Consider the following 24,853-nt stretch of genomic DNA (forward strand, 5'->3'; position numbering starts at 1 on the left):
TGTAGAAGCAGATGGTATTTGTTTCTGTGGCACTGATTTTTATGAATCGCCAGGGATGCTCGATGCTTATGAATTCAACACTTCTTTGAGTCCCTAATGTAATGCTAGCCCTGTTGATGAGTTTTATAAATAATTCTAGTAGTTTTTCAATAAGGCTGAGTTCCCGGGCGACTAATCTCTGCATGGCGCCCCTGGTAGTCATACTGTGATATTGGCGAGAAACTGATGGACACACGAGGCTGAGCTTAGATCACAAGCATTTGTGGTGTCTTACATATTTAAAATTACATTAGAAACACAAAAAACAGAGTTACATTCTGTCAAACATTATGAAACTATATTATGTGAGTAGCAATGTTGCAACACCAGGAATCTTTTCTTCATTTGTCAAAATGGTAGATGACTTTAGGTATTTTCAGTTTAATCAGGACATTTTTTAATTAATGCAACCCCAAGTTACATTATCGTTCATGACGATGAGTGTATGCAAAGAATGACCAATATCTCCCATGTTGCATGTAAACCAAGCGTTAAGCAATCCAAATGTTTGAACATACTGTGTTACGGAGGCTCGGTAATACTGCAAACCATACAATGAACAATTACAAGCATACAGATATCCTAAAGCATACAGACACACTAAACAGAACATTGCAGTTGTGATCAAAATGATGCATACAATCCCACTGGATAGAAACATGAAAGTGCAATGTTTGGTCACATAAATTTATTTATACCTTATCAAACATTACTTGGTACCTTTTCCAAATTCCAGCAGGTAAGTCAAATAAAGAAGTTCTTGTATGTATGTCTGATGCTGGTTATGCCTCCTCCCTCAATGTTTTGATAGGATATCATAAAAAATAATTCAAGTTTTGGTTGAAAAAGGTGAAAAATAAAATGTTTGGTGTTGCAGGATGCTGCTACAGGGTTAACGTCTAACCCTCTGTTAAGTGTGTGCCCACTATGTGGAATAATGCTTTTAATTGCTGCACAGACAACACCCCATTACACCTTACAATGACACCTTGTGACCCAAACTGTGAAACCCTCTCAAGAGTCGAACTTTTTCGTTTTTTATAACCTGAACTTGATAAAACAATGAAAGCAAATCCAAAATAGACTTGTTTGATACAATAACCTAATCTCAAAGGAGCTTGGTAATCTATTCTCACAAGCCAACACAAAGCCAGATTGATTTTTGACAGTGATGAATTAGAAAAGATTTTATGCAGTCCTGCATACAACTGAGATCATATCAGAAATCAAAATGTTCTTATTTCACTATTATTCAGAGGGTCACACATGTTTTTGTTCTCATTTATTCTAGACTACTGCAGCTCCCTTTAAGCTCCACCAAATAACATCGCCAGCTGATTGTGAATGGGTAAACAAAGAGACGTTTGTCCTCAAATTGTAACATCTCTACAATATGGCTAGGTCTGCCCAAAAGATATTTACTGTAGTTCCCTCTAAAGTAGATCTGTTGGCTCAGTCTAGACTCTAAACCTAATTTTACTGCAAACATGAAAGGATGCATGAACTTGACTGGAAGCTTAGCTTAATAAATGAATATTACAATAATTAAAAATATACAGCAGAGGATGTACTTCCTGCAGCAGCTGAAGAAGTTCAACCTGCCAAAGTCAATAATGGTGCACTTCTACACCGCCATCAGTCCATCCTCACCTGTTCCATCACCATCTGGTACGCTGCTGCCACTGCCAAGGAGAAGGGCAGACTGCAGCGTATAATTCGCTCTGCAGAGAAGGTGACTGGCTGCAATCTGCCATCCCTCCAGGACCTGTACACCTCCAGGACTCTGACGCCAGCAGGGAAGATTATGGCCGACCCCTCCCACCCTGGACACAAACTTTTTGAAACACTCCCCTCCAGCAGGAGACTGCGGTCCATTAGCACCAAAACCTCAGGCCACAAAAACAGTTTCTTCCCGACTGCAGCTGGCCTCATCAACAAGGCCCGGGAGCCTCACTGACACTGACTCTTACCCCGCCTCATGGACACTGCACTTTACATTAACATAAAGTCTCCACGTCTGACTCAATGCGTTACATTAATGCACATTTTTTATTATCTCTGCACATTACACATATTCTTTATACTGTGAATATTTGCACATTTCTTGGTCAATATTTTGCTAATTCCATCCGCTTCGTTTTAAACACTGTACAGCTCTATTTAAACTTAAAAAAAATTATATAAATATATATACTTTTCTTTTTTTAAATATTTATTATTGTACATTTTTCTATTTTCTATTCATGATTCTTGACTTTTGCAGTGCTTCTTTTTTCTTTTTCTATTCTCTTAATATGTTTATTGTTATGCACCAAAATACTAAAGCAAATTCCTTCTATGTGAAAACCTACATGCCAATAAACATGATTCACTACAGCTTCTTTCCTTTTTTTATTATACTTTCATAAACTACATAAACAATGTGACCCCAGATTAAGTGATTTTCCTTATTAAATCTACCCCAATCACAGAGGAGGAGATAGAGATAAAGAGAAGCGACGTGTTAGGTAATTATACTGTTATATTAGAATTATTAAGCTAGAGAAAATTGAGGGGTTGAAAATTGGGCTTCAACTCATTATAAGTTAATGTCCTGATAATGTTGATAAAGTTAAGGTGTTCCAGATATTGTGTATATTAAGGCTTCTACTTTGAGGGAGGTAAACTTTAGGTTTATTGGCAGCGTTGAAATTTAGTTGCAAGTTTGACCCTCACTAGTGGAATCTGTACAGCTGCGAGCCAAACATGTAAGTATGGTAATTCTGATTTTGTGTTATTTTGTGTTTTGTGTCTTATTTTGATAGTCTGTAGCTCATTGTATTTGCTGCCTATCTTGACCAGGACTCCTGTTCTGAAACTGAATTTTAATGTTGATGTGGCTTTCGTGGTCTACTAGTGCTACAGTCCACCATATTGTAAACTCGACACATGTTTAGACACGTGTCACTGGGCAACAAGCATGGTGAGTATAAATAAAATCTCAGTTTATTGTCAGTTTCACAGTCAGCAGTGGAATCTGTACAGCTGTTAGCAACAAGGAAATTTGTTTATACGAATATGAATTTCCATCCCGCATGACTGTCACATTAGACACAGCTACTGAAAGTATTTTTGCATCATAATTGCATTTTACCGTAATCATACCGTAACAATTTACCAAGCTAGTAAGTGCTTAACTGGTCACTAGACCAGAAGTGCAGCAAATAAAACTTGTCTTTTTCTTTTTTTTAAATGTATTGTTTATTTAACAGAGAATGTGCGGAATACATTTATGTATTGCACCACATATATATAGCTAATTTTCATCTGGGATCCCTTGGCAGGGGCTGCCAGCGGTGTGCAAGTTGATGCAATGAAAGATTTAACAGTAACAGACAGTTGCAGTGAATTAAAACATTACAGCTCAAAACAAACATCATTATTACAACCAAAATAACTACAGATACCACAGTCCCCAGACAACTAACCACCATATCATCGTTTATCTAAAGGATACTGTAATGAAAATCGAACAATTTAGCAGACTGAAAATTTGAGAAAAAACAGATCCATAATATCAATGCAGTATTTAACGCTGGCCAGAATAAGCAATATAGCTGCAAAGGAATATACAGCTTTAAGAATAGTATGTCAGCTGACATGGTTCTTCATGATTTGTCACTAATTGTGAGACTGGCGTGTTGGGCAGAGTTGCTGGCTTATGTTTAATTCCCTAGTAAAATTCACAGAGCACTGTGGCACACAATAGTAGGCCATGCTGTAAGCGTCAGTAACCATGATGAAGTGTATTAGGGCTGAAGGCATTTCTCCTCTGGAAGAACTTCAAAAAGTTTTATTGCTCCAGAGAGAAGAGGAAATACACCCAGCAGAGAGAGAGAGAGAGAGAGAGAGAGAGAGAGAGAGAGACGCTCACACAAAGGAAATGAGGAGAAGAGAATAACAGAGAAACATGGAGATGCAGTGGAAACAGAAAGGGGGAAACAAAGAAAGGGAGGGAGACCCAGACAATACCAGACAGACAGACAAAGAAAGAAAAGGAATGAGACAGAGATTGTGACCTGCACTTTAAATGCCACTAGTTTCATTGAACATCAACAACCTCTCATTGATGTATAGCAATCCCAGGGTGGGAGAAAATGAGAAGAGGGCATAGCCAGGGTGAGGATAGGATAGAAAGGAGAATAACAGAGAAACAATCGCAATCTGAGGGAGACAAAAAAGACTGAAAAGAAAGAGAAGTGCACTAGAGAAAAGCAAGCAAATGAAAAGAGAAACTTTGGAAAGGAAAGAAACAAAACTCTGACCTTAAAACAGGAGATATTGATAGAGGAAATGTGTCTGTGTGTTAAAAATAGTGAAATAAAGAAGCTAAGAAACAAAATGGAGACTTGACCCAAAACAGTGAGTGAGAGTGAGAGATGTTGACATTCTGTTTTAAGATGTTCACTTGCTGTTTGTGATCAGCTTGCTGTCATTGCATGTGACTGATAGGACCTTGTTACTGTAACTCTAACTGACTGTGTATGCATGTGTGCAGAATAAGACAACAAATAAAAATATTTCCCTTGTACTGTCATAGCCGACATCTGTCTATTTCTTTTTCTGTCAGTCTGTCTGTTTGCCTGTGTGTGTTGTGTTTGTGTCATATGTTTGTCTGTCTGTCTGTCAGCCTGTTTGTCAGTATCTGTCTGGCATCTTTCACAATTCTTCTGCTGCCAAAACAAGACTAGAAATTTCCCTTTTTTTTCATTTCAGGCAGATGGCTGACAGCCTTATGCAGAACAGCTTACTATGTGTGGTTTACTGTCTTGCTCGATGGTGTTTTGCCAGGGCACAGAGCAAGTGAACTGTGACTCTCTGGTTGCAGTATGGTCTGTAATAAAGCCATGTTGCTGTAAAGCATGAACAGAAAGGCAAAACTTTCACAGGACAATTCCCTTATTTTTAGGGGCAGGACCAGAGGGGTGGCCATGGCCCCTGGACCAGAGCCCCCGTGTGAAATGACATTTCTTGATGGAAAGTCAACATTACACAACACAAAGTTGTTTTGCGTGTCTTTCTGGGTGGGCTGCGAAGCCTTTTAAATGTCTGCATCCAGGGACCTGTTGTCTCTCAATCTGTCCATGGCATTAAGGTTACAAATAACATCTATATAGTGATATTATTTCATATTAGAATATTCAAAGTTGTTTATTTGATATTCATTTATTACCCGGACTTTAAATGTGAGTCTCAACACATTTGTACTCATTTTACAAATGTTCCCCTCTTCTTTAAAACTGTGCCCCAGTTTCTAAACCCGCCCCTGCTTTTTTTCCAATTCCCTTAGACTCTCACTTTTTCATTTATGTGTAAATGATAATACAAGATGAGTAGGCTTTGAAACACAGGATAAGGCAGTGGGTGCCAGGAGTTTGTCAAGTACAAGCAGACAAGTGTCAAGCTAAACATTTTAAATCAGTTTTGTGCGCCTTAATGCGATAAACAGCTTGCAGTACGCTGTCAAAATGAAGTAGATGATGCATGTAGGTTAGAGCAAACAGTATTTGCAAATACACATATCACGGCACACCTGCATTTGGAATTATTCAATTATGCGCAGTTCCATTTTATGTATGAACAGCCATTAAACCAGTTTGAACAGGTTTGCAACATGCTGATTAGGGACAAAAACTACCCCACTTGGTAGTATCAGAGCACGCACACACTCATTCACACACAGTTGTGTTGACCAGGCTGTCCAATAAGCTAATGGTGGGGCACTTTGCTCGTCCTGTTCTGCCAATCTCACAGAGACAGTCAGCACCTGTGTGAAGAGGCGGCATCCACAACATCACCATTTCCCTGATTGCACACAAGCACTAAACAGAGAGAAACACACAGAAAAGTGGAGAGAGAAAGTCAGTAAGTGAGAGATTGGAAGTGAACACAGATTATAAAAGAGTTTATTAAAGCCTCAGGTCTTAATGCTCAAGTGCAATTAAGTACATTTTGCCATCATTGGCCAGAGCAAAGAGAACTAAATGTTGGTGATGTCTTCATGTCCCCTTCATGTCCCCTTAATGTCCTATCTTAGAATCTTGTGTATTTAAAAAAAAATAATCACACTTATTACATCTAATCATCGAGTTGTAATTTGAATATTTTTCAACAGTACTTGAAAGCAGCAATAAAGCTAGAACACAAAAGTGGCAACATTACTCTGCTGCACGTTCTTGTCAACAAAACTGACACTTGTTGCAGTTGTGTTACCTCAAGTGCTACCAAAATAAATGAAGCAATTTGTGGGATTTGTTCGCATCTGCCTCAAAGGACTTTTCCAAATGTAATCAGTCTGATATTACTAAGCACATGGAAGGTACAATAAAACTAAATGTAGCTGTGGAAATGGATGTATCGATCAGCTGTACCACCCCAGAAGCGAAAAGAAGGATGTGAGCAATGCAGGACAAGTTTTGTGAATGCACAACAAATTGGCAAAACCAGAGAGCAAGCAGAGTTTAGGAAAATTTAGCAGCATTCCCACTGTATTCGTTCCACTTAGAAGAATTGGCGTCTCACCCACGAGTACGCTTTGTCAAATCCTAAGGTCCAGTCTCATTTAAGGCCTTTTAATCATGTGAATCCTTTTCAGCTGAATTCTGAGTTACTGTTAGAAATATGATGTAGGGGGAAACAGCTACAGTCCTATTTGATTGGATGGTAGCTGTGTGTAAACTTTCAGTTCAATTGAACTCAAGGTATCAAAATGAAAATCTTATTGAAATCAGGGTTTCTGTAGAGAGAGTGAGGATGACAAATGTAAAATAAAGTCCAGGTACTCTATCTGCTGGTGCCTTCTCAAGTATTTTTTGAAAAGCCACAAGAAGCTATCTTTATCTAAACATCGTGGTGGGAAATAATGGTGTTGAGGGGGCCCAGGTGCAAAACTCCTGCCTCCAGTTGGCTGAGGTAGATTATATTTGTGTTGTAGCAAGATTCTTCAAGTCACTGTCACTCGCAATATCTTATAATATAATATAATTTAAGCAAGCAGCGCAAGCCATTGTGATGGATTACTATTTTGGATAGTGAAAAGAATTATTGTGTGTTTCTTGATCTGTTGTGGCAGAACGTTTTGGACAGCCACTCCAGCATAAACAAAATACTCAAGTTAATCATTCAATTCATCAACCTCTTTTACACACACAGCAGGCGGCAGTTTTTTTAGAGAAAAAGCTCAGATAAACTGTAAGCTACCTACACCGGCACAAAACAGCAGACAGACGAAAACAACTAGCTGGTGCATTAAGCTGGTAAAGTGACAGATATTTCCCAGTCCAGTACATTCATCAGGTGGCCAGAAAAATAACTCCAAATAAATGTTAATGTTGTTCCGTGTGTGCTGGATGTGTAAACAATCAACTGTTTGCTAACAAGCTCACCATAAACACATAAAAGGTGATGATATGTTAGTGTTTTCTTTACAGCTTTTTCTACTGCCCCCATGTGGCCAAAAAACATTTTCAATCGTCATATTTTTATATTTCTTGGCTGAATTGTTCAATTCCAACATTAATTTCCAATGCAAGGCTTCCAAATAAAAAAGTATGATGTTATAGCATAGTGAAAAGCAAGCATTGGGGGGTGGATGGGTGTCTTAGGTCACATTCAGAGCGATTTGAGTCCTGTGTGAAAAAACGCAGCCGTCTCATTCATTTGAATGGAGCCAGGCTCAACTTTTGTTGCAACTTTTGTTTCAACACAGGGCTGTTTTTCCATCTAAATCTTGCTTTACACACTCTCCTCTGACACTGAAGGCCTAGTTTTGCGTCCCTTCCCATACCAGCAATTAATTTTGAAAAATTGAATACTGAAGGAAAAAACAGACATACACTAGTTAGGTGCTGGCTCACAGGTAGACGTCAAAGAAAGAGCGAGAAAGCCTCACACTCATAATTCTTTTATTTTAAAATCAATAGATCAAAGTTTTGGCACATTTTCCTGTTTAAAAAAAAACAGCAAACAATCTTTTCCTAACATTAACCATACCTTCACCACACTGTAGGGGCCATGCACTAATCTTATAGGGCAACTCAACAGAAAAACATTGCTATTGAATGTGATCTGAGGTTTTGCAGAATTGTTCAATATTAACGCTCTGTTTGATGAGTGGGCTGCATGCTGGCAGGTAACAGGAGTCATGGGTTTGTGTGTGAGGGGAGAGACAGCAATACTGGCTTGAAAGACTGACATTAATATTAGAAGCTGTGTGTTGTACAACATTTGAAATCTTGAGATTAAGCACACAAACATGAATCCGCTGTTTTTATTGACACTAGAAAGCCAGATTTCCAAACAAACAACAAATACCCGATAATAAATTTACACGGAATGCTTTCCGCAATACACCTATTTGAGGTCAATTTACAAACCAACACACATGAACGAACACATTTTCCATTTCACTCGCTTTGTAGTTAATGGACCAGGCGCACAGTTAAGCTTTGACAATCTATTTCCTGTCCTCCGTTAAGCCCTGATGACTCATTTCCTGTCCTCTTCCTGAGCAGATCTCTCCGCCAGCAGGTGACACAACATTAGGAAGATATTCAATGCAGGACACACTGGAGCGCAGTCTGTTGTGAATGTGTATGTGAAAGTTTGTACATGAGCTGGTGTGTGAGGGTTTGCTCGCTCACATGTATAGGGGTGCATTCACATGTTACCATTCATATGAGAGGGAGTGAATAATGAGGCATGCCTTGCGGTTAACATGGTGTAAGTAGGTGTTAACTATGACAGATTGTGCTGCCACTGGTGACCATGGTTGATCAGTCAGATAGCCTTCACCTCTCTGCGCCTCAATTATTTCACAGTCACATAATTGTATGGATGGCAATAAATCTCACATCTCATTAAATGCGGTTGATTTCACCTCTAATGTCGTGGCAGCTCCAATTTCAATTTGTCTGATACTCTTTTCTGGAAAAACTCCAGCTAACAATGAGTGAGCTTGTATCTGTCAGCTGTCACTGTAGTCCCTCAAAGACACTGCAACAGGACACACACATGGGCATGCACTGGCTGTTGTGATGTTGAGCGTTAAGTCTAATTGGAGAAATGTGTTCCAAAATAAGATACCCCCCCCATTTCGAAAAGAGACAGCTACAGCCTATTTGCCTCCCTTGTATTACATTTCGAGGCTTGAAGGCCAAACTACATCTCATTAGATCAGTTTCTGCAATGAGATTCAAGTGCAAGTGTTTTTGCCTGAAATGTATTCAGAAACTGATTTTGGTGAAGAGTTTAGGAGAAGACTGACATTTCCGGAACAGCCACCATATTTTTCGAGCTTGAGTATTGGGACGAAACCCGAAGATACAGCAAGTGGCGTTCATATTGATGTCTAAGGGAAGGAAACTACTGTCAGTCATTTATTCTAGGGCCTACTTGGAATGGCATCTGTCCCAAGTAAATGTCTAGTGAGTCCTGACAGACAACAATGATGGAAAAAAATCTAGAGTTTTGAGGCTTTAGGAAAAATTCTGCACTGTCCACATTGCATTACTGTACATGTAATTATTGAAGTGACCAATTTCACTTGCGTTTAGGTGTTTTCCATAACATCTGTTTTTAATTTCTAATTAAAATTTTCAATTTCAAACATACCTAATTTCATGCAATGCTGTTGCATGTTTCCATCAACTGGTTTGGAGCGAATAAACTAATCTACAAGCGTAGTTTCGTCATCCTGCAGAAATTGGCGGTATAAGCTACGTTACACATGGCTCTAATAAACAGAGTAGAAGAAGTAGAGATCACGAACAGTAAACGAAACCAGTTGTTTGTCAACAGCTAATAAACCCAATATGTGCATTAACTCTTTTTCGAAAAAGGCAAAAAGGTCCAGTGAGTAGGATTTAGTGGCATCTAGCAGTAAAATTGCAGATTGCAACCATTTGAATACCGCTCGTCTCACCCTCCCGTTCCAAGTGTGTAGGAAAAATTATGTTGGACGTGAAACGCACGGAAAACGCGAATGGCCCGATCTAGAGTGATTGGTGATTGGTTTGTCCGCTCTGGGCTACTGTAGAAACATGGCGGTGCAACATGGTGCCCTCCATGGAAGGGGACCTGCTCCCTATGTAGATAAAAACGGCTTATTCTAAGGTAATGAAAACACAATGATTCTAATTTTCAGGTGATTATACACTAATGAAAACATACTTATAAATAGTATAATCCATTTCTGCCACTAGCTCCTCCTAAATGTTCCACACTGGACCTTTAACTACTATACATTTTCCTCTTTCACACCAAGGTTCCTTATAGCCAGTTTGGTAAAGGCAGGCATTTAAGTAATGGACACATTTATAATACATTCCTCCTAGCACCTGACCAGGAATCCAATTCTCTCTTCCAGTTCTCTCTATAAAAACGTCAGACGCCAGAAATCTGCTTCTGTCAGCCTAGTGAACTAATTCTTACCCTCACTATGCAGGCCTGACATACTGCCCTGGAACAGGCATCAGGGCTTGAACGCAGCTCATAGCTGCCAACATCACTTAAATGTTGTCACCTGAGTTTGGCTGCAGATCTGCTGATGCAATGATCTGCAGGGCACTGATCTGCACGCGCAGGGCCTGTGCACAAAGCTCCTCTTTAAAGACTTCAATCATTATTTGATAAATCTATGAAGGAATGAATAAATAAATAAATCAACATCTTAAACCAGCCAGAGACAGCTGCTCCTGTAGCATTTGGTTTGGTTGGATCAAAATATGTGTTATAATGTGTTAGAGAAGAGTCAGAAGCATGATGATGCAATATATTAAAGAAAAATTGCAAGAATACCCAAAGTTTGCTTGATCATACATTTTGGGATATTTTTTCTTGACAAACAAGTAATCAACAATAACACAAAGGTGCTGCTGTCTCCCAGAACATTAACAACAAATGTGCTATCTAGAATGAATCAAACAACTGAAAACATATTTAGAGCCAGACTGATTTAGCTCCTCTCTGATTTAGACCTGTCTCATCAAGGTCATGGGCATTCTAAGAAACAGCAACAGAGAAAAATTGCCCTCTTCAAAACACTTCAAAAATAACAGCTTTGTTAAATATTAATGACAACGGGGAGACTGAAGAATGGAAAGGGAGAGAACATACTGGAAGAATAATTGATGAAGGAGTGAAAATAATTGGTTGTAAAGTTGTCTTTCTTTGAGTAGTAGTGGTTTCACGTTCTGGGAAGGGACCAGGAGAAAACACTGAGGAGAGAAGACAGAGTGCAAGAAAGACAGGAAGAAACAAGAGAACATGGAGAGGAGGCAATACGATGAAGAAGTGACATAACAAGAGAGATGGTTGTGTTTTCAATTTCCTTTTTAGCCTCTGCCCTGTCAGCATGTTAATCTTTACAAAAGCCACACTTTTCACCAGCATACATTAACTGGCAAGATTTTTTGTACATCAGAGTTAAGTTGTCTGCTATGTTCTTATCTCATAAACCACTATGTCAATAAAGACAATATTGCCCAACTTTGGCTTTCACAGCTGATGTTCAGATAACAGTCTACTGGTCCTATTAAAATCTTGCTGCTTGTCAAGGATTTAGCTTGATGTGCAGTTGTGTGCTATATTTTCTTGGAAGAAAATTCTGAATACCAGTTGGAGCTACTCATTACATGCACAAAGCTAACTAAAATCCTCAAAAGGTATCTTCGATCTGGGATGTAAGAAACACCTGCCAATGTTGGTATTAAAGGACAAGAGTAAAGGTGTACAGCCTCGCTAGCGGCTCTGTTAGGCTGTACCATAGACTGTATATAAAGATGGTCGACGCGTCTTTACTTCCTCCCACTGTACGAAAATGAAACCAAAATATCCCGGATACAGGAGTTGCCATCTTATGCTGGTGACGTCATTTGGAGCCAGAGTCTGTGTAGTAGTGATCGGGGCTGGCGCCGCGGTATCGAGGTCCCGCCCAAACACCCGCCTGACTCAATCGCGAGCAGGGCTCAGCTGTCAATAATGTTTATGACCTATACTGCAGCCAGCCACCAGGGGGCGGTCAAGATGTTGTGGCTTCACTTTTGGGGAGCTGTCATGTCGTCCATCTTTAAATACAGTCTATGGGCTGTCCATACAGAAGTGGTGCTTTGAGCTAAATGCTAACGTCAGCATGCCAACACCCTCACAATGACAAAGCTAACATGCTGATGTTTAGCAGGTATATAATGTTTACCATGTCAACCATCTCAGTTTAGCGTGTTAGAAAGCTAACATTTGCTAATTAGCACATTATATGCTAGCATGACTAAAATCTATACAATCTAGTAACTGCACAGCTTCTTTAGAAGTTGTTTCACGTCTAAATTGGGAAAACATTGCAAGGTTTTTAAAAGAAAAAGTTGTACATTCAAGTCACAATAACTAACATCTAAGGTGGACTTAAACACTTTTCCCGTAAGGAAGGGATAAGTCTCACCAGTGGGCTCTAAGGTTTATCTTTCCCCTAAAGGTCATTCAGTGACCCAAGAAAATCCTCAACCTCGATACGTGCATGAAATCCACACTATTACCACCTGAGCTCCTCCAAATGCCAGAACAGTCTCCTACTCAGGCTTCAGTATACTGGCTGTGTCATTGTATGGATAACTTATAAACCTGTTACTTTTACTTTTAGTGCTTGTTGTGGTTACATACCGATTATGGAACTAGATTGTTTGACCTATATTTTTACAATACATGTATAATACAGTACTTCTGTGCTGCCACATCAAACAACGTACCAAGTCTAGACTTAAAATCTCTGAACCACGTGCTGGTGTACAGCCTCCAAAATTGGACATTATAAGTATTAGAACTTATGCAATCTCTGGCAGGACCACATTATTTTGTCCTTATCACAAAGTAAAATATTTGACACTATCAGGAGCAGTAAACTATTTGGCAGCTGTTTTGCTTTTGTTGAAGTTATACAAACATAACCACAATGAGATCCCCTGATGAGTCATTGTTATTATGGAGTGTGGCATTGTTTTTAAAAATAGCCTCTCCTATCAACTTCTATCCTTATGTGTTACCTCACATTATATATTTAAAAGTTTTACCTCTGAGCTTTTAATAATAAATGAGTTAAGCTAATTTTATTTTGAGTTTATATAACACCACTTGGTTCGAGCTAATGCACACCATCTACATTTTAATATTGCACTATAACGTGATTTTAAATTGAAATACTTTACAACCTACATTTTATGAAACAATAATATGATGGAGCCAACATCAACTAGACCCAATTTTAGACCCAAAGTTTTATGATTGGAAAATGATATAAAACTTAATAAGCAAGATAAATTTTTAGTTTTTAGTGTCAACAGCTCTCTGGTTTTTGTTATTTTATGGGTTGCCATAATGTACAGTATATGTGTGTGCAATTGTGTATTTCTGTATGGATTTTAACTGGCTACAACCATTAAACCATGTTTTGTACATGCTAAATCAACAACCTCTCATATCTGTTAAATATAAGGCTACAACCAGCAACTTATTAGCTTAGCTTAGCACAAAATCTGAACTTGTAAAATGCAGAATTGTATATTTTACACTTCAGTTTTTGTACAGATGAAAGAAATGACATATAACATGTTGATTAGTGAGCTTTAGAGGTGCTGGTGTGCAATTGGACAGGTCCAGGCTGGCTGTTTCTCCCCATTTTTCAGTCTTTATGCTAAGCTAAGCTAATCAGCTGCTGGCTGTAGCCTTATACGCAATGGACAGATACGAGAGTGAATAAGTGTATTTCTTAAAATATCAAACTATTTATTTAACTGTTACTGAAACACACTACCACTTGGTCTACCACAAAGCGGAAAAGCAATGAGATTAAAAGCTACTAGGCAGTTAGGGAATCCAGCATGTTGCAAAGTTAGCCAGACTTGTACAATCTTTCTCAAAAGTAGCTAAGAAAGTTAGTAAATCTATCAGTGTGAAACTATTTTAAGCCTCCAGTGATCCAGTTTTAACATTTCTGGAACAAAATTTTGTTACTGAGCAATATTTAGCCAACTAGACTGCTTAGTGTGAAGGGAGAGTGAGTGAAAGAAAGACAGGGAGATAGAGAGAGAGAGAGAGAGAGAGAGAGAGAGAGAGAGAGAGAGAGAGAGTGGAATCAGTTTGATGCCAAGAGCGGTGCGTTGACCCTGATTAAATGCCTCCCCTAACTCACTGGGACCACTGATAAGACCAATGCACTGTGGGCGGTGTGCGTGTTATGTGTGTGTATGTTCAGGAGCCAGAACAGGAGACAAGGTGTGTCTACACATGTGCATGTACAAGGAGTATGTGTGACTCTGCTTGTGTTTGTGTGTGTGTGTGTGTGTGTGTGTCCCAACACCAATTCTCCTGTGTAAACATGCTGACCTGGCACAACACCAGTAGACACTTTGAAGTTGGCAATAGCCACTGTAATCTCCCTCCCTCTCTCGCTGTCTCTCACACACACACACATCATCGCACACACTGAGCCAGAGGCGAGACTTAACACTGGCAACCTTCTGCGGCTTAGCATGTGGCCACTAACGCACAGACTCCAGCATACATACACACACACACACACATACAAACACTCTTCCATTGTGACAGACAATAGCATCCTCACACAGAGAGGAAATTCTCTCACACACAAATGCACGAAAACATTGACTCTCCCATAACCCTTATTTTTTGTTTATGCCACCTATAATGGAAATTTCTGCTGACAGTTAAGTGTGAGTGTGTGTTTTGCTAAAAGTGCCTACCACTCTGGAGTGTATCACACTACAGCCTCAGAGCATCTCCAGGTCTTAAATCAGACACGCTGACTTCCATCTGTGACTCCAAATGCACTCTCTGTGATAGTCAGACTTTACATACAGTTTATCAAATAACATAATATAGCCATACTGTATTTTATCAACATGTGATGCTTTGCTTTTAAAATAGAAATGTAGTTTGTGTATCACATTTGTGATATTTGTGTGGTGTGTGTCCTGCCCATCACCCAACAGAAGAGTTGAAACAGCATGGGATGCACGTCGGAGGGTTAAGCTTGGAAGGCGATGCACACTCATTGAATTATAAGGATTTCCTGGCTACCTTGTACAAAATTTAAATGGAAGTAGTTATGGAAACTACATGCTCTGTGGATTACCTAGAGAAATTGTGAGATTGCTCTGCCATTCTGAAAAGAAATGTTACTGTTGAATTCTTTAAAGCTGCATGAATATATTTTTTGGTCACAAAAGGGCAGAACTAACGAGCTAAAAAAAATCCCACATGTGTCATATTCTGGTCTTTTAGAGCTGATGGCTAGCACACTATTGCCTGTTTACAGATCCAGCAGACACGGCAACATTAGCTTTTAATTTGGAGTCGTGTTTCTGGCGATCAGTCAAGTCCAAAACAGCTGCCTGCTATGGCTGCAAATGAGGTTGATGAGAGGTCCAAAAAACACTCTAAAGAGCGGAGAACTGCAGAGTTTGTATATAATTCTCTGTGGGTTTGTCACTACTGGCGACATCTTTCACAATACATGTAGTCATTTGACTTATTTTTCACATCAAAATATTGATTAGAGCAGCTTTAAATGTAACTTTTTCAAAGCTTTGAGCACCAGTGATGTTCATTCCATTCACCTCCATTGTATTAGGGTGGCAGCAGTAATCCCAGCAATGCATATCTCAAAACTGGGGCAAATACAGTAAAACCCAAACTATCAGCATTACTGAATACCACTAGAAGTTAGAGAGTAAATGTATTATTTTGTAATTATGAACTCACTGTTAAACCTAACCAGGTACTATCGGGTACTATGTCTACTCCTTGGTCAGAGGTTGGGTGAGGGAGCTGACCCAGATTCACTGAGGTTGACACTTGTCTGTGTGTTGGTTTTGTTTGGTCTTGTACTGCATGTGCACTGTATGTGTGTGGGACATTTGCTTTGTGTTATTATTTACTATATTATGAACATATCAATAAATTAACTGTTCTATTCCTGTCACCCCACAATGCTGTTCATCTGACAGTTAACACTAAAAAACTGTCATCTGACAGTTAACACTAAAAATGTCTTTTCCTCCTCACATACAGTTCAAATAGAGAAATAAAAGCCATTAGTTATGCCCCCTGTAACACACCATTATCACTTGGTCTATTGTAAAATAACACAACACACTTCTGACCCTAAATAACCACTGCAGCTGTGTTGACTGTTTCCAGAATGGTGGCAAAAAACAAGTCTGCCTTAGGTAGCTGCAACATGGGTGAAAGCCTGTTACTTCATTGCCCACTGGTTATGTCCCACTTTTACATTCCCAACCACACTAAAGAGATTGCCATTGCACCAACTGTTGGCATTGTATCATTACCTCAATATGTCAAATTATGAGTAAGGACCTACAGTGGAGATGATGAATCTACATGGCAAACATAGTAACATGTTATAATATGTCTAAGGCTCATTGACTAATTCTTTCTTATGTGGGTCCAGGACTGAAGGGGTTTAGGAGCCCCTGATCAGATAGAAAAGCTACTTAGGGTATTAAACTGGGGCAGGGGGTTCTCAGAACTTTTACCACACAGGATTAAAATTGGGTTCATTTAATCTCACCGTGGGACTCACCAGGCACACTGATAAACTTCTCCTTGTACAGGGACCTACCACAAACAACCAAAAACAAATTTTCGACCCAGATTTAGAAACTACAGGTCTGAGGGAATGGAAATCTAGGGTGGGGTGAGGTATAAATTGGAAAGTTAGCGTGTTATTGAGTGTTTATTCCCTTTTGTAAGACAACTTAAATTGCTTTTATTACTTTCTTTATTTTTACCCATTCACTTTCTTCTTCATTTGTTGTTATTTTGCCTGTTAGAATTATATAAAGTGGTTACTCACTGTGAACCATTCAATAGAATTTGTAATGCCCCTCATAAGTAATAAACAGAATTTAAAAAATGGTCACAAAGAAAATAAGTTAGGCAGCTCTTGCTAATTGGCCTCTTTGTTTCTACTGCCTGGGTTGCCAGATATGCAGATTTCAGGCAGTGCTTTGGCCAGCAGGCAGATAATCTTGTTAGGAACAATTAACTTGGTTGTATTGTTAAATGTAAACTCAATCTCTCACACAGAAGCATTCAAAACAGCACCTGGCACAACAACCAACAAACTCCAACAAAATGTCAATGAGGATCAACTCTTCATTGAAGTTGGAACATAACAGCCAAAAACTTCACCCAGTGTGAACTGAATACCTAAGAATAAAGCAAATAAACTGAAGTAAACTCTTACTCTTCAGCATCACAGATGGTGTAAGTCATCTCGCTGTCTATTGCTGTGAAGAACTAAAACAATCACAAAGAAGACTGGCATCCAATATATATTTCATAATGTTGGACACCAGGTTGGATTTCTTCGTAAACCTGCTGGATAGCTTTACAGCATCAAGCAGGAAGAGGGTGCTGTTCTTCCAGCTGTCACAAAAGCTTTCAGTCTCTTGCACCTAGAGCTGTAGCTACAATTGAGGACGAGCTCATGTTTTCTCTGTATATTTTCTCTGTATATTTTCTCAGAATATTAGAGTTTTGTGACTTGGGGATGGTTGACATTCTACAGTTAAAAAAACTCTGTATGGACTGACTCCAGTATTTTTTAGACTCAATATATTTAGATTTAAACCTGCAATAACTGATTTTTGGCCGTTTGTGGGAAGCGGAAACAAGTTGTGAACATTGACATATCATCAACTTTTAAGTTGATATGGCAAACTTGTTAGCAAACAGTTGCATATTTACACATTCAGCAGTTAACGGAGCAATGTTATCATTCATTTGGAGTCATGTTTGTGTCCACCTTATGAATGTAATTCCAATATTTACTATATTTAGCTCTGCTTTTGGTCTCTACCAACTCCTGAGGGAAATATCTGGCTCTTTAGCTGCTAATTGCTCCACTATGTTCACCACCTAGTTGTGCTAACTGTGTGCTGCTGTTTGGTGCAGGGCAGGTAGTGTACAGTGGGTTCCTGAGCTTTTTAGCTGAAAACAGCTGGCTGCTGTGGCTGCAAATGGCATTATGAGAGCGGTGAGAGTGAACCAAAACAGTAAAGTTCCAGGCTGGACAGCTAAACAATGAGCTGAAGCTCACTATAAAGCTCTGTAAAGCCGAGGGGAGCTGCAGATTCAGGTGATAATTATCTGTAGGTTCATCACTATGAGCGACCCCTTTTACATTGTCACATTGTTTTCACTAAAATATTGGACAAATTGAAGTTTTGACCTGATGATGGCGCTAGATGAAAAGTCAGGGGATTACCAAAACTATTACAATTCATCCGGAGGGGAACATGAATGTCTGAACTGAATTTCATGGCAATCCATCTTATAGTTGTCAAGACATTTCAAAAAGCAAAAATGTCAACTTGCTGTCGGAGATAGAGGACAAAAAAAGTCAAGTCAGTGGGATTCATCCTCTGGGGACCATAAATAGTCCCAGAGAGGAAAAAAAGACAATGTCAAAGAGCAACATTCTCTTTGGAAAAACATTTATGGTAAATGTAGTTTTAACTTCAAGAATTTCTAGCAATAGCAGAAACCACTGGTATAAAATAGACTAGCTGACATGTTCACCATCGTCTCACTTCTTCTATCTACACAGAAAGCACAATGCTATAATGACACACACCTATTGATGCTTGTAGTTTGTAAGAAGAGCAGGACCCTTAATCAGCTGAAAACATAAAAGCTATGCTAGCAATTTACAAAAAAGTGGAAAGAATGCTAATATGACCTGAAAAATCACGTGTTTGATTTTCAACACATGTTCTTTCATCTGACAGGAACACTTAAACTAAGTTCATAAACCCACAGAATATGTTTTTAGTTACGAATAAGCAGGTAGTGTTGTTCACAGAGGCCTGACTAACTCAATAAGACATGTTTATGACAGCCTGTTGTGAGCATTAAGCCAAATATATACCTTCCAGCACCGGTACAACAACACTGTCTGGAACATTTTGAAAGAAGCATTCAAAATTATGAGTCTAGTTGAACAAAAAGAACACAATTACAAGCCGTTGTAATCAGGGGGTTTATTCAAAAATGCACACAGGAAAAACTTATTTTTTAGACATGTAAAATGACTCCCACTACCTTGTAATCGCATAGGAGTTGGGTGGTGCATTTGCTAAATCCCTAATAAGAATAATAAGATCATATAGAGAACATGTGCTTTTGTCCACACTGTCCACTTCTTCTCTCAGACAGCCTGCTATCTGTCAGGAATAAGAATAGTTAGCGTTGCTCACATGAGTGTGGCTAATTCAATATGACATCTTTCTAATAGGTAGTCTGGCCACTGGGAAGAAGGGACCAAATGAGACAGCACAGATATCACAGGTGGGGAGTAAGTATGTGTAAATCAAGCTATAATGAGGGCTTTAAATCTTTAGTGTGTATAGTGGGATCTGTTGGTAAAATCAAGAGAGGTAGTAAAAGAAGAGGCCCTCTGGATTTGACTTTCAATAATTTGCCAGCGGTGCTGATTAGGATAAAACAAGACCATCCCAAAACAATCTGCAATAATAATGTACGGAAATACACTATTAAAGCAACACCAAATTATTTCTGGTATCAAAGTAAGTTATTGTCTTACACAAAAGTCCTATTTGATTTATGTTGAGAGAAAAAGATGCATTCATGTAATAATTAGCATCTAGGTTGAGTTGTAGTTCATTTGTCATTAACTTGAAAATGAAATGCAAGCCATACAAATCAATGTTAACCTTCACTAATAAATGTCCCATGAAATTAAAACCTTTGTCATTACCTTGTGTCACAAGGTGTTTTTAAGGCTATCTATTGTTTTATGCCAACTAGGCAAATAAATAAATAAGGCACATTTTTATGTTAAAATCTCAGAATTGTCTGCAGCGAAGAAGCGTTTTTTTTTTTTTTTTACATAGACATTGACACGGTGTATACAAACTTCTCTCTGTTAAATTGGGATAATTGAGAGTGATAAATATTTTTTTAGGCAATGCAGCCATCTTTAAAAACAAAAAACAACAAACCTAAACAAAAAAGGTTTTGCCAAATTTTAGACCTGAACCTGACTCCGTATTCAGAAACATGCTTTGGACACACAGAAGTGCTTTCTCACAGTTATTGACCAGATGAACCTTGCTGGTAACCTCAGAACCTCTTTCCCATTTGAATTTGACAGTTCAAACAGTCAAACTCCAGATCATTAACAAGTACATGGGCATAGGTCATGCAAGGTCAGACTGTTTCTTTGATGAAGCTTTTACCAAATCATTGGGGATTTTGAAACCTTTGACCAAAACTATGGTTGAGATGTTAATTTCAACTGCCAGCGGGAAAAAAATGTTGAATGTGTACATGGTCATTGTCACAGTTATTCCACTATTGTCAGTGGGGCAGCCCAGAAATCTGAGTAGGGCTTTACCAGCTCTGTGGAAATTAGGCTAGTTAGTAAGCTCCACCTGTGGCCCTGTTTGGCCCCAGTGAGGAAACAACAGCACTCCAGCCCCACTACTGTTGTAATAAGAGAATTCAGGCTATACAGCCTATATTTATAAACTAATACTGTAACACTGGAATAGCATTACTTCAACACACAGGACCCAAGCACTTTTAAATTATCTTATTTAAACAATGAAAACATCTCAATTTAGCTATGCTTTTAGCTAGCAATATACCTTTTGGCTTGCAGCTGACTACCCAGGCTAGACGGTGGTATCTATAGCATAAGTGGCCCAAACATATTACTTAAAATGTGAAAATGTTCACATTCATATTCTTGAGATCCATTTGTATCTAATACTTTTTCCATTGCATTTTATTTGTGAAATACATCTTGGTACCACAGGACCTGTTTTGTATTGGTTTTCTAATAACGAGACTCAAAATCTTTTTAATGCATTTTTAATATCTTAGGTTGGTCTCACGGTCATTTTCTGTATACGTGTACACTATTATACTGTAAAAAACTGTCAAATTTGGAGCCAAAAGGAGCCACGACCTTAAATGCATTCTGATGCTCTTATAGTATTAAAATAGCTTGCATTTATTTCAAAATATAAGATGATAAATGATGAAAAATAGAAGCATTTAGGAACAGTGTGACTAAAGCAATGGTTCCTAATTGGGAACCTTGGGACCCAGATTAGCAGGCTTCACCCAGCCAGGTAGTTAATTTAGCATCCTATGTGTATATCATTCAATGAGCAGATGACTGAAATGAAGACCAGGAGGACTTTGAGTCTTAAGGACCCAGATTGAGAACCACAGGAATAAAAGACGATAAAAAGCATGAATTTATGTTTGTCACATTTACGGTAACATCACAATCCCTCACTATTATTGCACACAAACCCCTGCAGTGCTCACTTCTTACTCTAAAACCAGGTTGCTTCAAAATTACACACTTTACACGTGCATCCCAGGGATTTTCAGTAGAGATGATGATTTGTTCTGATTTAGAGCAAACAGCACTAAAACATCAAAACATTTGTACAAAAGCAGATTGGTAAATCTTGGTAACCTTGGTAAAGCATGAAGTATTTTTTCAAGATCAGGTAAAGAAACAAAGTAAGAAAATGGAGGATTAGTAAATGCACATTTCTTCTGCACTAATAACTAACTAACCAAAGACATTTTTACCACAGTGACACTTCACAGACAATCTCCCATTGAAAAGCCAAGGACTTAGCAGCAGTTATTTAAATCGAAGTCCTGGTGCTTCTGTCATCCAGCGTGACTAACAGGATTTGACATGGTGACGAGTGGACGGGTCCCAGGTTCACAACACATTCTGTCTGTCTGACCCCTCTCAACGCGTACACACACAAGTGCCTACATACACGAGACCACACACACACAGACACACACACACACACAAGTAGAAAAGCAATGGCACATAATCTAATGGGTATTCTCATTCAGCCTCACTCAGCTTCATTATAACTCACAGACACAGCAGCAATATTTAGTCATGTGTTTGTCACTTAGTGGTTATTTAGTACTAAAAAGCTCCACCTGTGTGAACAAGCCACTTTCACACATGACTGAGCAAAGCTTCACGAAATGTAAGGGTTCACATGTTGACACCCAGAGCAGGATAACGTTCATAATAAAGGCTGGCTATTGTGAAAGCAACAACAACACCTTTTACCTGTTACATCCACTTTACATCACCCCCACCTCTTGTCACCTTTGACTTTCTCCCCTTAGCCTAATATCTGCTCTGTGTTGAGGAGGCGACAGCTTGCCTTATTCAAGGTAATCGGATGACTCTCTCTCTCTCTCTCTGTAATCCGAGACACACAGGCTGCTGTGAGGTAACCTGCTTTTGACGGGACCACTGCACTACCCTGAGACAGACCATATATGCTGTACTGTAGCAGCTCATAAGCGCTTGCACTGTCTACTTGTTGAAAACATACTACACTCTTGGTATTTCATGTGAGATAGGAGATCAATTACAGGGCAAATTGCTGCTCAATTACAGACTTATCTCACATATAACGCATTTTAACCCACGACCACCAGAAATGCAACTTAACTCAGTTTATCCACCTTAATATCACATGAAAAATCTAATATTAACTGTAGGATATACACTGTAGCAAAGCCAGGTGGGTGCATAAAAAAGACTTAAGTTCATGTTTAATCAACCTTTATCGTTATGATCACCGTCCATCACTGATAACCAATAGCACGAGAAGATCTGCGATAAATGAAGGCAGCGTGTTGCATATAAATGTGCTGAGATGTCTCGAATTAATTCAAGTCGACGTCTATTTAATAAACCAGCAGCAATAATCCTCCTCAGCCGGTTTCAGCACCACGGACAGCGAATTCTCCCATTTAGCCTGAAGCTGCTCCAACTATTCAAACTACTGTAGTCGATACTGTCAGTTTTTCAAAGCATGTGTCAGCAGCTAGCCCATCCTTATACGTGTCTTTTGTTTCTATTCAGGAGCAGCGTTTTCTTTCTGCACACAAACTTCTTCATTTCTGCCCAAAAAAAACCCTCCACTATAGATCCCGCAGAGGAATATGAACTATGCAGCCGTATGACATTCTAGAAACAGTGAAGGGATAATATAACAAGACGATAAAAGAAATGCAATAAAAAAACTTTAAAAAAAGCCTCACCACACAGGCATAACATAAGTCAGAGCAGAGATGTTTCTTTAAATAATACAGGTTCGAGAAGGAGACGTTGTACGACTTACCGTGTTATCCTCGTTGAAGCCATTTGTTTAACACACAAATCTACTTTTCCACACACTGTTGCCGTCTCTTGGCCGCGGTAAGACACAGCCCGAAGAGAAAATCCAGGAAAGAACGTCCACACAACTCATCCACCCGCCTGACTAAAGACCGACCCCACTTTTTTTTTTTTTTTTTTTTTTTTTTTGAGGGGGGTGGGCGCCTTCAAGACGAGAAATAAAAAAAGAGTAGTTTATTTTCAAGTCACACACACACACACACACACACACACACACACACAATATAAGACTGTTGTGGCCTTTATGCAGTGAAAAAATAGTCTCCCTCTCTTCTAGTCCTCTTTTAGTTGAAGTCTCCAGTGTGGGACTTGCAAGGTAACTACGAGCTCTGTAGGAGAGACACAGGGTAACAGTATATCTCCTCTAGTATTCCCCCTTGTTTTCCCAACCAGAGAGAGAGAGAGAGAGAGAGAGAGAGAGGAGGGAGGGGGGAGACAGAGAGACCTAACGACATTAGCTGGAGGAAGAGAGAGAGGCGATGCGGAGTCAGAAGGGGAGGTTTTGTCGTACGGTAGCCGTGCATTTACCGCAGGAGCAGCAAGCAGCAGCGGTGATCGGTGCACCGCCGTAATCTAATTATGTCCACGGGAAACGGCGCACGGATTACCGGCTGCCTCCTGCTCTGCTCTGTTCCGCTCTGCTCTGTGCGCCCCATGGCGGAGAGGGAAGTACAGGGAGCACTGTTATGCTGTCTTATCGCATTATAATTCGTCAGTGTCCGCTCACACTTATGTCAGTAAAAAAAAAAAAAAAAAAAAAAATAATAAATTAAACAGTGACATCTTTAATTTTCTTCGCTGAATCTACAATCTAAAAGGCAAAAATGACCTCATCCCACAGTGTATTTTCCTTGGTATTGTTGCAAAGACTCGTTGCATGACCAGACCAGAGATTGGTGGCCACTGTGAAAGGGATGCCAGTAAGAATAATACAGATGATGAGGTAAATGTCTTAGATTTGGACCCAGTGCAATTAACACTTAGATTTCGTGCTTCGTTGGAGCTGTAAAGCAGCCCTATTTATGTGGGATTAACTGTTACTGTATGCTTATTCCACCGCTGAAGTTATCCCCCATCAGACTCTATTCCAGCAACGCCTGAAATGTACTGGTCACTTCTCTTCAATGGTAGCCCTGCTGACTTCACATTTCTTTCACTGCCAAAAGTGAATGCGCAACTGTGGTATCTTAATAGCTACACAGTAAAACAGTATTCCTATAATATATTTTAGGACACTGTGCAAACCTCACATGAATAAATAAATAAACCTACGATACGCATATAGCTTACTACAAGTTTACTGTTGAGTACCATAGACAAGAGGCCAGTGAATTTACATGAGGGTATCCACAGACATGGGGCTGAAGCCCTCTCATACTCTGATCTTTTACTTAAGTAAAAGTGCATAACTAATATCAGCTAAATGCCCTCTAAGCATCAATACTCATCATTCAGAACAGACTCTTCCAGAAT

The 24,853-nt window shown here is 39.2% G+C and overlaps 1 protein-coding gene across 5 annotated transcripts in view; it reads right to left on the reverse strand.

Annotated features, from left to right (window-relative positions):
• Nucleotides 1–23,726, reverse strand: part of LOC122867308 (protocadherin-15-like) — a 176,968-nt gene extending 153,242 nt beyond the window's left edge. For 3 of the 5 annotated variants that reach the window (XR_006375892.1, XR_006375893.1, XR_006375891.1), the window contains exon 1: nt 23,325–23,726. The gene's annotated coding sequence lies outside the window, so the exon portion shown is untranslated. The remainder of the gene's footprint in view (nt 1–23,324) is intronic. The other 2 variants (XM_044177952.1, XM_044177953.1) reach the window with 2 other exon arrangements.
• Nucleotides 23,727–24,853: the final 1,127 nt, after the last annotated feature.

Source organism: Siniperca chuatsi, linkage group LG20 (genome assembly GCF_020085105.1).
Source record: "Siniperca chuatsi isolate FFG_IHB_CAS linkage group LG20, ASM2008510v1, whole genome shotgun sequence".
Classification (NCBI taxonomy): domain Eukaryota; kingdom Metazoa; phylum Chordata; class Actinopteri; order Centrarchiformes; family Sinipercidae; genus Siniperca; species Siniperca chuatsi.